Raw genomic sequence first — 17802 nt, 5'->3', positions numbered from 1 at the left:
CCAGACTGCTCAGGTTTGTCAAATCAGTGTGTGGGAAGTCAAATAACTCGACAACAAATGGGGAAATTACATGACTTTTAAAATATGAATGATCTATTTACATCCTCAACTCCTGCTCATTCTAAAATCCACAGAACACATGAGTCCTGGGTAAATATTTACTCAATGTGTGTTGTTTTTGGTTTATGAACAATTAGTTTATCTTTTAAATCAGACAACAGCTGGAATCATATGTGGACACTCCCAAAATAAATGGAAACGCTAGAAATATGGTACCATTCTAATACAGTTTCTATGGTAATAAAAACATGACCTCACAATGTGATTTTCCAAGAGCTGATCTTATTGTTCCTGTATGTTATTTTAGTAATTAGTCGTGGTTTGGAGACGTGAATGGTCATCTTTCTGATGTAAACTGTGTTTTTCTGTCCTTTTGATCCAGATTTACCCACAAAGCCCAACGGGAGGGGTCTGACCTTTGACATTTGGGCCGTGAGATGATCCACCGTTGTCGTACTCGTTTTGTCGAAGGGATTGGTGTCATGGTCCAATTAGAGGAGACGTGTCAGTCAGTGTCAAAGCGATAAAGATAACGGGGTTTGGCTGAAACGACTGCATCGATAAAACAGCTTGAAGGGAAAATCTTTTTTAAGTTTTAAAGCATGAAAAGCTTTTTTCTTATGTTTGAAAATAGAACTCAAGCCTTAAAATTCTGAATGTCTTTGGTGTCAGTGCGCCTCCTTGTGTCCACAGCAATCGGCGCTGCTCTGCAATAAACAGGCATCAGTGTGACTGATTACAGGGATAATCTAATTAAGGTGTGACCGAAGGTGATGCAGCGTGGGAGCAGCTTTCCTTTCCTAATGACACGAACCCTTTTCTGAAAGCTCAATGCGTTCTCATGTTGATTTTTGTCATTTTACCTCACTTTCATCTCTGAGCAGCAAGTGCATCCTTTCACTCTCTCCTTAAATGATTTGCAGATACGTGAGATGTTGCTAAATATGATCTGAAATTTGAGAAATTTGCCGCAAACCCCTGGCAGATGATGGGTAAAATGGGCTGTTATTGTCTTCCGAACATTCATGCAGGTATGCTCAAATGCACGCTCAAAATTACCAATGACCTCTTTTGCACACCTGACAGTCTGCATTTAACAGATTATCTTATGATTTAGAGCCCGCAAGAGAAAAAACTGTTGCCTCAAGCTCTTGTGTATTCTGATGCTATAATTATTTAAGGACTCTCATTAGGACCTAGCACTGGTGCTAGAGTTACTTTTATTTTTATATTTTAGAATTACTATTATAGACATATTTTTTACCATTCCTTTTTAAGCATTTGGTTATTATTTTTAATCAATATTTGGGGACACTAGATGACTTTTTTTTTCTCCAATTCAAGCTTCACCTTATTTTGACAAAGATTTAGACTGTTTTGTATTTTCTTGGCTCACTTCTTGATTTCCTTGCAAGTTGACTGAGAAACAAACACCTGAAACAGAAGGATGTGCAGAGAAAGGCAGCGGTATGAGAGAGAAGAGGCGTTTATTATCACAGATGGGTGCCATGCACACTTGATCCTCAGTAAGATTAGAGGAGTTCTGAGGGGGGAAAGTGGGCAAGCTTCTCTGGATCCAAACTATCAGAAAGCCACAGAGATGAATCTTTTGTCTTGTTGGCTCCTATAATTAACCAGCCAGTACAAATAAACACTAAACTGATCTGTAAGCCCCAATAAAAGAGGCTAAATGTTTAATGGGCAGCAGCTTCCTGCAAAAGATGTGCAACCTCAAGTTGAAATCAAAGCAGGAAGCTGAGAATAAGCATAGCTCTAGTATGTTCCAGTTGTTTTAAGTTTAAATTAAATGTGATTAAAACATTGTTTTTGAAAACGAGCTGAAGTAATATAACACTTGTCAAAATAATTTTTGGGTATTCATCTAATAAAAGAGAACATGATCAAAAACAACCTTAAGGGGGAGACAAATGAGAGATTATCAAGAGTGATGAAGGCTAAATAGGAAACACCAACATGTGGCAGCAAATGATGGGTAATTAAATTCAACAGCTCATCATTTCATTTTTGAGATTTCATTTAGGATTAAAGGCTCAAATAATTATCCCTCATTTAATTTGTGTTTGCAGATGGAGGGAAGAGACGCAGCCAATGCTGGCAAAGCTAAAACCCTAAACATGCATTTCAGCCTTCTTTAGGTCCTTTTACACTTTCCATGATGTTTTATTATGTTTTTGTTTATTGTATGTAGCTATTATTTTTTTAACTCTAACATTTGAAAGCTTATTTTTTCACGAAACTGTGGTCATGTTTTTATTCCTGTCAAATCTGAAGCCAGAAGAGATGATGAAGATCTAACCATCACCATTACTGAACAGGAAATGTACAGCGACCATGCAAAGTGGCACTTTTGACACTCTTCTGCTGCACGACTGAGGAGGAAATCAGGCATTGAGTGCTTCCAACAGAGCGCCCTCACTTCTCATGTGTGCAATATGCTAATAGCACCTGGGAGGACAAGTAAAGTCATGAGGCTCATTTAGTGTCAAAACACAAAATGCATTTTTGTTTGAATTTCACGGTGTCTAATAGAAATTAATCTGTGAGCTTTTGCATTAACAGTTTTAATGATGCACTCTCTAGCAGATACTCAAATTTTGCAAATTTTAAAGGAAGTTTCAGTTTCCTCTGAACTATTTTCAGTTGCAACAAACGTCAGAGCAATAACTGAGCAAAGTGAAACCGAACCTGGCTGCTCTGGAGCCTTTGGAGGTGGTTGTGAAAAGAAGAATATTGCACAAGCTGCTCAACATAATGAGTAGCAGCACAACGCCTCTGCACAACATGTTGGTTTAGGCACCATACTTGTTTAGTTAAAGGCTTTTCCTTCCCCACTTCAATAAGAACCAGCACAGGAGGTGGTTCCTGTGATGGAGACAATGACTTTGGATCAACAAAGGCAACTTTATGTGTGTGACTGTGATGCATGTGATTTTTTACGTTTTAACCCTGTGGTAGACGGTGTTTTGAAATTAGGACATTAACACATACCAGTTGTGAATTTTTAAGGTGGTAACAATGTTAAGGACAATCACTTGACTTGTGGCTGTTGTCCATGCTTTCGTTATTGCTATTATTTTATGACACGAAAGCAAACAAACATGTATGATAAAAATAACTGAACATTTTAAAATTAGTTTAGCCCTCCATCCCATTTCCTTTGAACAAAAGCATTCCAAGACAGCTTCTTTCCCCCCAAAAATAAGGACAATAAATAAACGGTTGCTGCAAGAAATCTCTTTGAACATCATGGATCATTAGTGCATATGTATGCTATATTTATATCTACTTTTTCTTTTTTCTTAGATGTGTTCTTTATCTGTATGCCCAAAATAGACCATTTGATTGCCTTCAAATTTAATTGTGTTCTCAATAAATTAAAGCTTTCTAATTATGATATTCATCACTGTTTGAAAATGAATCTTCAATTTGAGCTGTTTTACAATATCCTTCAAAATATTATAAGATATATGCATTCTTATTACATTTTCAGGGAATTGAGCTAAGCTTCACAATGTGTGATTATTTTTCAAGCACCTCAATATTTATAATAAATTTCAAAATTGTAATTAAAATGGACGAGTAACTGTTATATTTAGTTTAAATGTGTGATTTATTGACAAATAACACTACCACTCACATCCTTGGTGTCATACTTTTGTTCCAAAAGTATCATTGGCTGATTTTCTAACTGTGGTAACCATTGTCCAATCATATGCGAGTATACAATTTTCAGCCCGCCTTCGAGTGGTTGCTATGTCTACTACGCGTCTCTGTATAACTGACAGGCTGGGTAGCCAATCAGCATTGAGCTGGGCGGGCGCACGCGCTCACACTGGCAACTGTCTCATGAATTTGTACTACTATGATCAAACCGTACTGAGAGAGGTCGAGTGTTGGACCGAAGCAGCCCAAAGTCGGGATGGAAAATGAACGTTACGCTAACTGAACACTCTGTCCAGGTAAGGAAAGAGTTCCTCGTCTTGTTCCGTTCTCTTTACAGTGACTAATATTGAGAAGTGTCCGTGAAAGTACCCGCTAATTACGCTACGGTTTTTAAAATAGCATTAGTACACGCGCTTGTTTGACGTTTGAACGGAGGGAAATTTCGCTAACCCACAAAAGAAAAACAAAAACTAGACTAACATGGTCATGTATGGGTTTGAGATGCATAAAAGCGGACTCGTTTATTTTCTGTGTGTCTGGTGGGGTGAAAATATCATTTTGGTCAAGGTGGCTCTCAGTTTTGTTGTCAACCGGCATGACGAATGTGTTGTCCCACTGTCTGACGCTGCTTTCCTTTTATTTATTGTGAGATATTTATATTTCAAGCTTTTTACATAACTTATGAGTTATTTCTAATGTTGAAAGTTAGTTATTTTGAATTCACATAATTGTTATTTATGTGTTTTTAATATGAGCGCGCTGTGTTTGAAAGCTTATGTTAATAAGATTAATTAATATCGAAATGCTAGAAAATAGACTTTTAGGAAAGGTCAGAGTGGTACAGGTTAAACAAAAGCTTATTTACGTTCATACCGTCTAGAATTGAAATTTCAATACCTTTTTAATTTCAGTTTATTGTTCCTTTTAGTTTACTAAGGCAGCCACAGCTTTAAATGTGTCCTCATTAGTTTTTGTCATAAATCTCAGTCAAGTTCCTTTAAACTACTCTGTCAGAAACATAAAAATGAAACTTTACAAGAATTTTTAATAAATATGAACAAGAAATAATATTTTAAACAATATTTTTTTCTATATGAAAGTAAAAATTTACCTGCATATCATTTCATCTCACACTGACACACCTCCTCCATATTGCTCAATTGAAACTTTTTCCTGTCTGAAAGTAGAGTAACATCAACTCTTAAATCAAGTCTGTCCATCACGCTTGTGCCAAACTACTCATTAGCTGATTTTACTGTTGTAATTACTGATTTATTTTTATTTTTGAATCACGTTTCTTTCATCAGTTTAACAAGGTTAATCACTGGTTGCAAAAAAAAAAAACAAAAACTGGTGGGGAGTTTCCCTTTGAATGTTTGTTAGATGCTTATTTTTCAGTATGACTTACAAGTAAATTTTCCAACAGCTATAGGATAAACTAGTGTTTGCATAATGACACTGTGCTCAGCTACCTTCTTGAGCAGAAGTTGTTTTTCTGCTGTTTCTGCTTTTCTCCCTCTGTGTCTTAAAGCAAATGTCACAAGTTAAGATCTGCTGTGTCTTGATACCAAAAGGCCAAACAACACTCTCCTTGTGCCTTGACTTCTGCCAGGGAGAAACATTTTCAATTCAATTCAAGTTTATTTATATAGCGCCAAATCACGACAAGAGTCGTCTCAAGGCACTTCACATAATAAACATTCCAATTCAGGTCAGTTCATTAAGCCAATCAGAAATAATGTTTCCTATATAAGGAACCCAGCAAATTGCATCAAGTCACTGACTAGTGTCAGTGACTTTACAGCAATCCTCATACTAAGCAAGCATAAAGCGACAGTGGAGAGGAAAACTCCCTTTTAACAGGAAGAAACCTCCAGAGAATCCTGGCTCAGTATAAGCAGCCATCCTCCACGACTCACTGGGGGTCGAGAAGACAGAGCACACACACACACACACACGCACGCACGCACGCGCGAATAAACAGCAATGTTGTTTTACAGGAGTGTGAAAATATGACAAATATCAAAATACAGGGGAGACAATACGATATTGTGATGCTAAAAGCAAGATAATATTTGTTATTTTTAAGACTGAACATAGTAGTAAGACGCAGGCCAGACGCTTCCAAGACACATCCTGGACTAATCCCAATACTCACACGGTGACCTACGATCTCGTTGCGTCATTGACCATGACACATGCCAGGATGCCGGTCACTGTTTGTGCTACTTTATTTTAAAAATCTTTGTCAACAACTTTCATACAAACAATTGATAAAATTAAAATTCATTGCTGTCCACATTGAATTTTTGTCTAAAACATTCAGAGCATGAGCAAATATTAATCATCTTAAAATGAACTTCTTTCGTTTGAATATACATATAAGGAGCCCAAGTCTCCTCCCCTACTGGTTGGCTCATGGGTGCCTGGAAAAATGAAAAAAATGAATGCAAGTCAATGGAACTAAAAGAGCTATTTTCTAATCCGCTTTGGCTTACGCCCTGGATCGCACATATGTTGTACTTCAATTTGAATGAAAACTTTTGATGAATGTTTCAACCATGTCAGTCACGTACTTTGAGATTTATCAGCTTGTAAAAGTTCGTAATTAGCATGACTACAAATGAGACATCGGCATGTTGCATATATGACGTCTCCACAGAACCTCCTCTCCCCTAGCGTAGCTGCTACTTACCAAATGGCCAGATTTATGGTGGTTCTTTCCTTCTGAAGGAAGGATTTGAGGTTTGCTGAAGTTACAGCAATTTTCCATTCGTTTTTCTCCATGTCTGGTACGGTGACGTCAATTTCGTTAAGCGCATTTGTAGTTGAAATTATTTTCACACAAAAGATAAATAACGTTTCCCCCTGCTCAAAAATAAGCGCTTCCTTGGTATCAAAATGCGTCTTGAGTTCACAAACATCATATGTGAAATCCATGGCACAAAACAAACAGAATTAGAAAATAGCACTTTTAGCCCCATTGACTTGCATTAATTTTTTCGTTCTTCCGAGGACCCATGGTCCGGAAGTAGATGGGCGTGACTTAAGCTCCCTATTTTCATAAAACGCACCTGAGCCATTGTTCTGCCTTTTCAAAATTCCCACACAGTAGGGCTGCTCAATTATGGCAAAAATAGTGATCACGATTATTGTGACTGAAACTGAGATCTTGATTATTTAAGACGATTTTTCAATTTATGTTGATTTTATTTGCTTTTATTCAGTCAAAAATTGCTCAGGGAACAATCAGGAAAAAAATAAATAAGAAACAGGATGATCACTAAAATAACTCCTGATTCCCAGTATAAAAAGACCAATATACTTATAGCTCATAGTCTATGACCCAAGGGCTACAGACCTCGGTTTAACTCATTTAAGTCTAACCAGTACAGACCCAAACACCAATATCTTGCAAATACTGACAGCAAGAATTATACAGTGGCATTTATAACAAATAAATGCAAATAAATTGATGTTCACAAAATGTTGCATAACATTTATTTAGTCGTGTCAAGGTGCTGTAGGAGAGTGCACTAGCACCGTGTTCTCAAGAGAGGTTAGTTATTAGTTATCAGCGTGAGGAACTTATTTCTACCTTATTTATAAACTATTTATTTACAGGTCCAGCAGTTAATGTAATAATTGTCCCAACCGCAGCTGCACCCCCCACCCCCCAACCTGGTCTCACAGCAATCAGTGGCAAGCTGCACGTGTGTTTAGCGCGCCGCACACGCACATTTAGCCGTTTTTAGCGGCTCAGGAGTCCGCAGGTATGGTGTGTGTCACTCACTCTGGTTAATCCAACAGGGAGCTGGCTCTGAGAGCCGTTTCTTTAGCGACTGACACATCACTACATCATTCCCTTTCCTAATGTCCTGAAGAACGGTCCGGAGCGCTGGCGGAGTGTTTAGCTAACCTGCAGGAAATGTCAACGACAGTTATCCAGAAAGTGGCTAAGGGTTACCAGAGATGTTTCTGAGGTGTTCGCTAGTTACTTTTAAGATTTAAAAAGTCAAGAAGTGGGTCTGAAAAGCTGTTAGAAATAGCGTAAAAGTTGCTAAGTTGGCAACACTGTGGAGGAGCGCTTCATTTGCAACTCAGGGCAGCGCAAGTGGGAGGTGCAAATAATCGGCTTGTTTTGTTTTTATAATGGTTAAAAACTCAGATCGTAATTGGGATTAAAATTCGATTAATTGAGCAGCCCTACCACACAGCAATGGGTTGTGGGTAATACACTTCGACCAAGTCTGCATCAATGCGGGGGCATGGTCCTCTGCACTTGAGGAGCGGGACACCACCTACTCACTTCCATCCCGTGACTGGAACGTGCAATTGAAGGGCACAAGGGTGGAAGTATTCCGGCACAAGGAAGGCGGTAAAAACACTGTTGCCACCTAGTAGTCATGAGTTTGAATTGCATCACACAAAAGAAATGCAGCAAATGTTTGCTTGTAAATTCTCAAAAAAAATATTTTTACATCCTTTTTAAATAATGATTCAGTATCAAAATACAAAATATTGTGATTTTCAGTGTATTGATACTTCCTTACATCCCTCCCTATCAGGTAATTGTAGAGATATCCAATTGTTCTTTTAAAGGTTTTTGTGTCATTATACTTTGATTAAAACAACAACAGTACACCTATTTAGAAAGGACTATAGAAATGTTAGGCTCCTACTTTGTCACCTACTCTAGGAACACCAAAAGCCAAGGACTTGCCTGTGTTTAATTTTAAACTTTATTGTCCAATTATAATCAGAGTTCATCACATGACGAGGAGCGAAACAAGACTGACACTAAACTTGTCTGCTTTTCTGAAAGTCTTCCTGAGTCTTTACCCAAGCCCAATGACAGACTGGTGAAAAACTTTAGCATACCCACAAACAAATGTTAAAACGTAAATATCTTTAGACTCTTTTTTTAAGTCATCAATAATTTCTGTTTTAATAACTTGTATTGAATATCACTACTGATTATTACAGCAGCGACTTCAAACAATGCTGAGCCTTGAAATCTATTTAGAACTATGGGGTATGTCTCATAATCCATCCACTCAGCAATAGTGAAGCATTTCTCACTAACCTGGTGGACATGCATCCTTACGAGACAACCTAAAGGTGCTTCTTAATATCCAAACTTTATAAACTTTCACCACTTGTAAAGACAAGTGGTGAACCTAACATTACCAGTTAATTCCAAAATGCTTTTTTTTATTCAAAATTACACACACTCTCCTTTAAACTGAGACTTAACTTGTGATCTAAGTGTATTTTTAGACTGGCATCACTTGACAAGCACATAATACACTTAGTGGAGAATGAACAGCAATTAAATGCAATTTGCCAGGACTGTGCCAGTAAACTAAAACTACAAAGCGTTCTTCTCAACTCTGGTGCAATTTCTTCTTTGTTGGTTGTAAACCCTCTCTTCATCTGTTTATTTTCATTTAACTCACTTATAGTCTGAGCATTCAGGAGGGAAAATGTTTACTTGTCTTTGTGTGCGTGCGTGCGTGCGTGCGTGCGTGCGTGCGTGTGTGTGTGTGTGTGTGTGTGTGTGTGTGTGTGTGTGTGTGTGTGTGTGTGTGTGTGTGTGTGTGTGTAGAAGCTGAGATGGTTCCCCACCTGGACTGAAACAAGCATGGGGGAAAGTACCTGAAACATTTACTGTTGTCCTGAGTTTTTGCTGACTGGCAATTTCCTTGCAGCTTTTCAGCAAGTAGCCAATTACTAAACCACAACATTCATCATCCATGTAAATTCAGATTTTTATCTTTATAGACGTTATTGGTGGAAGCTGGTGGAAGGGATGGTACCGACAGGATCAAGTGAAAGAATATCACTCATTGCTTTGCATTTTGATCTGAATAGACTAAAGGTCTCATATGAGTTTAATGGTTCACGACAGCTCTGAATAGTCGTGTTGCTTGGTAATTCAAAAAGCTGAGACTGGTGATGTGCACACAGTTGAATCAGCCATCAGGAGTTTTTCACTTAGCCAATGACTCTCTTTTCTCTTTTTGACCCGTAGATGTGTTGTTGTTATTAATTCTAGTCCCTTTTTGTTCCTTTCGGCTCTCTCACAACACATTGTTGGATGCCAATGACTTCTATAAATTATGCATATGTTGCCTCTAATATGTAGGCTAAAGAGCTTCAAGGCATCCGTTTGCATTTGCCAAGCAGGGTAGCACCCAGAGGCTGGAAATGTAAGGCAGGAATGGGTCGTAACTTCTTGCACAATAAAAACATAACCAGGAGGTTTTTAAGTTCAGGAAGTTTGGTATCAATACAATTGTGATTATGAGTTTAGATGAGAACAGGTGGCAGCCTGCTGGGAAATGTCATCCAAGCCCTCTGTTTAAAACCGCGAGGTGCTCCTGAGGCTGTGGATGAGTCCAGCCAAGCTCTACATGCTGCAGATGGGAAAATCCTAGAGCAGCACGAAGGAGTGGGCCTGCAGATCTGGCCTGGGCTAGCTTCATTTCTGGGCATGCTAAGGAGGGATGAGCGGTAATGGAAATGTATTTCTTTATTTCATTAGCTGTGGTTCCTATATCAGATAGTTAAAAGTGTTGAGATCATTTATCAAAGCACAGAAATAATGTGCACTAATGTTGGACCTGTTTAGAGGCTTTTTCATTTATTTTAATTATTGTTTGTTATGGCTTTACAGGTAATTTATTCTCTTTCTGATGTGCCGCCACATTTTCTTTGCAGTATATTTAGCACAATATTAATACAGTGCTCTAAAGGATTTTGGAAATCAGTGAAAAAAATGTGATTAGTTTGGTTTTCTTAAACATATTTGGATGTGCAATTTAAAGTTACACATATACTATTGATTACAACATCTGAATTCAAGAAATCATTTTTAAATATGGACTTTTTTTTGCTCACACTTATGTGCCTTTTATGACTTATGTGATGTAGCCTTCATGCTAACTGCAGCAGTTTCTGCACATGCTGTTGAACAAAAATGACTGTTTCAGGTTTCTCTTGCATTTTGTTTTGACAGCTTATGTTTTATCATGGCCAGTATTTTAAAGTCTGGTCTTTACGGCCTCTGATTTATAGAAGAGTTGATGTGACGTGTTCTTTTGAGCATTTTCTGTTGCTGTTACCTTGTAAACTACAGTATGGGGATGAAGCCTTTAGTAAACATGGCAAAGATTTAATTGTAAACAGGGAACTGACAGCAGAGCTGTGACAACCAAACAGGCTCTTCTCCTCCTGTGTATAGACGTCTGCTTGTGCCTTCTGCTCTCACACAGCTGGTCATGCTGTAGCTCAGAAGGGATGCTTGCCTGGTACGTCGTTGTAAATGGGCCGGCACTGGAGCTGTATGCTGCTGCAAACGCACATTCAGTCGGTCACAATGGAGAGCTGACAGGCTGGGTTGTGTTTATCACTCAGCTTTCACTTTCTTTCATGTTGAACCTCCTCATGTTTTTTTTGTGTTTGTCTCATCGTCTCCCAGTCTGCCCCAGTCACCAGGCAGCCAGTTTATCACGTCAGGAACATCAGTCTGCCTTCTGCTGCTTGCTCCATAAATATGTGTGTCTGCCATTTAGCTTTACAGTTATCAGCTAATTGTGGTTTCTGTTAGTGTGTGTTGTAGTTGTTGACATTTAGATATGTTGTATAAAAATGCTGACTTCCTACCCCATTAAAATTAAATTGACATAATAAACCACAGACCAGGAAGAACTGTGTTCTTGCATCCAGCTCAGTTGTGAACATCTTTAGCTCTTTAGTGATTAACAATCTGTACTAAATAGGCTATTACTGAACGAAGAAAGTCATTTGCTCAATGTGAGTGCTGAAATCTTTTTTAAATTATAAGGTAGAGCTATGAGTCATCCCTGGCCAGCAGATGTGGTGGAGGAAAGTAGAACTGTGTTCGTGGCACTGAAGGGGAAATTGGACACTAAATGATCTCTCATCCACTATTTGCCAAATCAGGTTTAAAGCTAAAGTATTAGGGCAGAGGAGTTGATCTGCTGCAGCAGACTCCAGGTGTTTTGTGAATTCAGTTTTTTATTTCTTGTCCTGTTTGTCTCAAGTCTGCTTTCAAACGACACAGGGAAATCTAAAAATCACAGGCAGAAGTAAAGTCTGATTCTGAGATAAATGTTGATTAATAGACTCTCTTAATGTGATCTTTTGAATTAATTAGTAGACATGGACTATGATTAAGAAATTACCTTTTCCTTTACAAACCTAAAGAAGAGGGTGTGGCGTAGCTCTGTGGCGTCTGCCTTGGGACTGGGAGATCGTGGTCATTAGGGATATCCCGTTTGGATATTGACATCGGCCCAAAAACACTGTATCAAATTATATCGGACTGCATAAAAAATCTCCGATATTAGCAGTACAATCTGCTTTAAATTTCATTCCAGCAATTCTGTCCAGCAGCGCCCAGATCCAGCATGCAAAGTCCACGTGATCAGAACAGTGTGTGCTAACAAAGTAGCAAGGAACAATGTCGGCCATGTGGCTGTTTCTTTTGTTAAAGTCAGATAAAGACAGTATGGCTTAGGGCTGCACGATATTAGGAAAACCTGCGATATATGATAACAGTGATTAATATTGCGATGACGATATTACTTGCGATAAATAAAAACTTAACTCAGGAACAAAAATAATCAAAAACAAAGAAATAAATGACAAAAATATATTTTTATCTATATCTAAGAAAAGCAAAAGTTGTGAGGAAAGGGAAAAAGAAAATGAACAAGAAAAGGAAATCAGTGGATCCCGGGAAAAACAGAAAGAGCAGAACAAAGCTAACTCAGGTGTTAGCTAACCATCAAAATTAAGTGCCGTCCGCCTCGGGGGCGGGCACCTAACCTATGAGAACCCACCCAATTGGCCAAATGGGTGAAGAGCTCTATTTGATTTGTTAAAAAAACATCATGCTTCCATTTGATTGACAGAATGCATTATGTGTAGCAAACATTTGAGATGACCATTCTTTGCGATATTTATTCGTTCTTTGCGATATGCATATTGTGCATGCTGATGTCGCGATAACGATATATTTGCAGTATATTGTGCAGCCCTAGTTTGGCTCAGTGCAACACTTGTCATGCACAAGTTTCCAGTGGTAGAACAGAACCGGGGAATTTTAATATGTCTAACCTCTTCATGCATTTGAAGCTAGATCACACAATATTGCATGAGGATTTTTGCAGTGTGTGAAATTGAAACTTTAGACACTCAACTTGTAGCAGCTGGTCAGTGAACAATATTGTGTGCTTTTCCTTATGTCCCTAACCTCAGCTGTTTACATTTATGCAACCAAAGGTTTATAAAAAAAATTCTGTTTTTTGTTTTCTATACGTACTGTTGCTGGCTTTTGTTTTCTGTTTGAGTGATATCACTTGATGAAGCCTTTTATACATTCCTCACTAGGGCTGCTCGATTATGGCAAAAATGATAATCACAATTACTGTGACTGAAATTGAGATCTTGATTATTTAAGACGATTTTTCAATTAATGTTGATTTTATTTGTTTGTTTATTTATTCAGTCATAACATTGCTCAGGGCACAATCAGGGCAAAAAGAAAGAAAAAGAAAGCAACAAGATAATCAAAAAACAACTCCTGATTCCTAGTATAAAAAGGCTAACACGCTTGCTCATAGTTTATGACCCAAAGCGCTGAGGTTTAACTCATTTAAGCCTAACCAATACAGACCCAAATATCCAACCAATATCTTGCAAATACTGAATTATACAGTGGCATTCATAACATAAATAAAAAAACATATAAACTTATGAGTTTTAGTGATGGTCACGAAATGTTGCATAATTTTAAGTCCTGTCAAGCGGTGCTGTATGAGTGTGTACACTAGCAACGTGTCCTCGGAGAGATTAATTCAGATTTATCGGCGTGAGAAACTTATTTCTATTTATTTCTAAACTATTTATTTACAGGTCCCATCAGTTAATGTAATGGTTGTCCCAGCCACATTGGCATTACTTGCTTTTTAACCGGTGTGTGATGACAAATGGGACTTTAACTTTAAACAGGGAGGCAGCTCCCCTCCTGCTGTGATGGGTAGAATAATGAATAATTTCTCTTGGCATTGTCATTTTGTATTTTGGCACATATTCCAGGATGGAGGCTAATGTTTAGCTGCTATATCTGATTCTGCAGTAAAAAGCTTTCTTCATCTTTGAATCTCTTAATTCACTCACCCTGACTTCCTCTCACATATGTTTTTCACCTCTATTTGTCCTTTATATGTTTTCTTCCCTTTCTGTGCATCATTTAGTTTTCCTCTTAGCTTTGCTCCCTGAGCTTATGACAAATATTCCTGCTCGCAGGTTACCAAAGCATTTACTCCACACTTGTCTGTCCATGCATTTGACCCAGATTTATTAGATTTTTCATCTTCCATTGGAGAAATGAAATCTGTTTACCTGCTGCTTTCAGCACCAGTATGGGTGTGCGCAGTGCACATCTTTCATTTCTCCCGATAGTCAGTGGAGGGATGAAAGCAGGTGGAGATTGTGAGGAGGAAGGAGTTTGTGCTGACCCTCCTTTCCTCCTTCAGAGAGACATCTGCCAGTTGACCTGTCTCTGGTAAAAGCCTGAAAAAAGGAAGCACAAAAATATGAATGGGCAGAGAGACGATACATCTCTTTTCCTGCAGGAGTTAAATGGTTTGTGGGTAGTTTTGTTGGTGTGAGAGACTTTTTCTACGGTGGCCCTGAAGTGCAAACCACAAAAACAAATCACTTAACGCAACAACAAATTGAAACACGCAACAACAATTCACTTAATGCAAAAACAAATCACTAAACGCACAACAAATTGAAAAGCGCAACAACAAATTCACTAAATGCAACAAAAAATCACTAGGCGCAAAAACAAATCACTAAACGCACAACAAATTGAAAAGCACAACAACAAATTCATTAAACACAAAACCAAATTGAAAACCACAAAAACAAAACCCAAACCGGAAAAGGTAGGTACCAATGCTGCAACAACAGGCATCACTGATTGGATGATGGATCCGTTGGCCTTTTGAACCGGAAGTTGTTCTGCCGAACGTGGTTGTTTGTGTTTTTTTTTTTTTTTTTTTTACTTTATTTAACAAACAGTGAGTATACAACAGTGTCCGAATCATCGACATACATATATCCGAATACATATGTACATATGTCCGAATCCACAGGCAGGATGCTTACAAGTACGGGTCCTCGCCGGTCTAGCAATGTCCTTGCCAGACCGCTAAGACCGGAACCTAGCGGCTCTGAATTCGGACAGTCTAGCCATCACCTCTGCGGTGGCCCGTAGGTCCTGTCACAGTTGTGGCGGCAGCTACACGCAAAGGAAAAATGCTAAAGCTAACGAAAATCAAGCAGGAATATTAAGGAGCTACAGCAGCTTCATGTCCATCTGCAGCGTTTGTTCACAAACGTTTTCAGGTAAAGTAACTTTGTTTATTCTAGAAGCTTTCAGGACTTACATGTTAACTTTAGATGGTTTAATGTATGTTTTAAGCTACAGAATGAACTTGTTAAACATACACAACACATTACTACTGAGTATTATCATGTAGGATGTTCTTAAGTTTTCACGCATTTTTAAAATGTTTTTCCCTCATTTGTATTGAAGCTGAAAAGGTCCCAAATAAGGTTTAATCAATGCACCTTTACTCTTTGCTTGCATTAGAGTCCTTGAGAAACATTTGACTCCTTTTCTTCTCTTTTTAAAGGGCATTAGTGTAGTTGAGTTAAATTAGTGTATTTACTGATGCCTTTGGATGCATGTATGGGTCAGTCCAGCAAAGCTAAAGGACTATTCCTGCTTCGTGAATTTAGCCTCATCTTTCAGTTCACTGAAATTATTTACCATTTTGCTGTTGGGGGTGGGGGCTGAATTTTGTAGTCTTTGGAAATCCTTCCAAAGCTCTTTTAGCCCCGTTGACTTGCATTCATTTTTTGTTCTTCCGGGGACCCATGAGCCGACCGGAAAGGGAGGAAACTTGGGCTTCCTATATGTCTTCAGTTTGATTTAAATGATTAGAGATGCAGATCTGATTTTCAGATTGGTTTCACTTGTACTTATTTTTCAGACACCATGGCTGTTTTGATTTACTCAATTTTTTTCATAATGAAAGGACCTGTGCACTCAGTGGTAAAAAAAAAGTGTAATGATTAGTGTTGGACCTACAGTCTATTCAAATTTACTGTCATATTTGCAGATATTTTTAGATGTCTTTTTTTTTGTTAAAGTGCCAACATAAATTTGAGAATAATATTTTAGCTATCTGCTAAATCATCGGAAATGATAGTTTTCAGGAAAGCTTTGTATTTATTGTTAAGAAGGTTTGTCTTTTTTGTTTTATTGCTTGCACAGTGTTTAACATTTTTTTTATTTATTATTTCTTTATTTATTTTGCACATACCATGTTTTACCAAAAAGCACAGGCATATTTAGTCCACAACAGATAACTTTTTGCTGTAAATATTATTCAAAAATGCCAACCCTGAAATGGTTTTGGCCTTTGGTATGGTCTTTGTTTCTGGTCATGGTGTTCTCACTTTGATAATATTGAAGATAATGTAGGAATAAAACACCCAGTCGGTTGATCCTTCCTGTCGAGGTTTGTTCTGGTGGCACGCTGAGCAAGGCCAAATTGTGTCCAGACTGTTATTTTCAGAGTTTAACCTCACTAGGAAAGAGAAATTAAGGTCGCTGTGTGCCCCACTTTCTGTCTAAATGTTGCTTCCCTCAGAGCTAAATTTCAGCTGAATGTGTAGTTGTTGGTACCAGATGGAGAATGCTGGATGTCAGCTGCTTTTTATACATCCTAGGATGAGCATCCGCATGGGGTTCTGGTATACACCTCTTGTGTCTTTGTCTGGATTGTGCTGTATGGTATTAACACACAAAATGGGTAATAAACTAATGGTTGCATGAACTAGCAAAGCTCTACTGTGTTGAGATTTAAGGAATAGTTTCTCACCTGCACAATTTGAGTTTTTGTTGTTAGTCTCCCTCACCCTCTCAGTCTCTGCACACAGATATATCACCATGTCTTCATGATGGTAAATGGCTTGCATTTGATATACACCTTCTAGGGTTCTACAACCCCCCAAGGGACTTTACAACTCAATCGTAATTCACCCATGCACACATACACACATTCAGACGCTGGTGATGATAAACTACAATGTAGCCACAGCTGCCCTGTGGTGCACTGACAGAAGTGAGGCTGCTGAATACAGGCGCCACCGGCCCCTCTGACCACCACCAGCAGAAAACGTGGGATAAGGGTCTTGCCCAAGGATACAACGACGGCAACAGATGGGGTTCAAACCTTCAACCCTCCGGTTACAGTGAGCACTCAACTCCTCTGCCTCCATCGCCTCCACAGTCCATTTTGACATAGTTTTCTTAAATGTCTGTTGTCTTGGATGAAGATAATTCAAATGACAGATACTGTCGTGTCCTTTTAAACTGTGCATGTTATGAAAATACTAATATACTGTAGGTCCAATATTTGTTTAAAATTTCTGAAACTTTAGTTTCCAGGAAAATGAATTATAAACTTTTTTTTTTTTGGCCTTTTGTAAATGCAGTATAGTGATGTAAAAATTATTAGTAAAGGCTAAGGTGGAATAATCTGGTTGTAAGGCTGTATAGTATTAAAGGTGGGAAAATGTAGGCTTGTAATTAAAAAATGATTGCATGTCGCTTCCCTCACTGCCATGCGGCTGTTTGGTACTTTCAAAGCAAAATATAATATCCCAAATTTTACATTTTCATAACCAATTCTTAAAGTTTAAAAAACACTGCTGTTGTGAAATCACAGCCTTCATTCAAATATATCTGTGGACTTCATCTTATTTTGAAACATTATGAACAACTGCCCTTATTCTGAAAAATCAAAAAATGTCTAGGACATTTGGTGCGGTATTAAAATACCTCAGAATAAATATTTTATTTCCAAACAGAAGCAGTGCTAGTTAGACAGAAAATCTTGTTTAAATTGTTTATAGTTTATTTGCTCTGCATAACCAATGTGGGTT

At 38.1% G+C, this 17802-nt stretch overlaps 1 protein-coding gene across 1 annotated transcript in view; it reads left to right on the top strand.

Moving 5' to 3' along the window:
* The first annotated feature begins 3937 nt into the window (after positions 1-3937).
* fcho1 (FCH and mu domain containing endocytic adaptor 1) overlaps positions 3938-17802 on the top strand; it is a 57895-nt gene continuing 44030 nt past the window's right edge. The window contains exon 1 of the mRNA XM_015970929.3: positions 3938-4040. The gene's annotated coding sequence lies outside the window, so the exon portion shown is untranslated. The remainder of the gene's footprint in view (positions 4041-17802) is intronic.

The sequence above is a fragment of the Nothobranchius furzeri genome, chromosome 8 (genome assembly GCF_043380555.1).
Source record: "Nothobranchius furzeri strain GRZ-AD chromosome 8, NfurGRZ-RIMD1, whole genome shotgun sequence".
NCBI lineage: Eukaryota > Metazoa > Chordata > Actinopteri > Cyprinodontiformes > Nothobranchiidae > Nothobranchius > Nothobranchius furzeri.
This window is presented reverse-complemented; position numbering and strand designations above follow the sequence as displayed.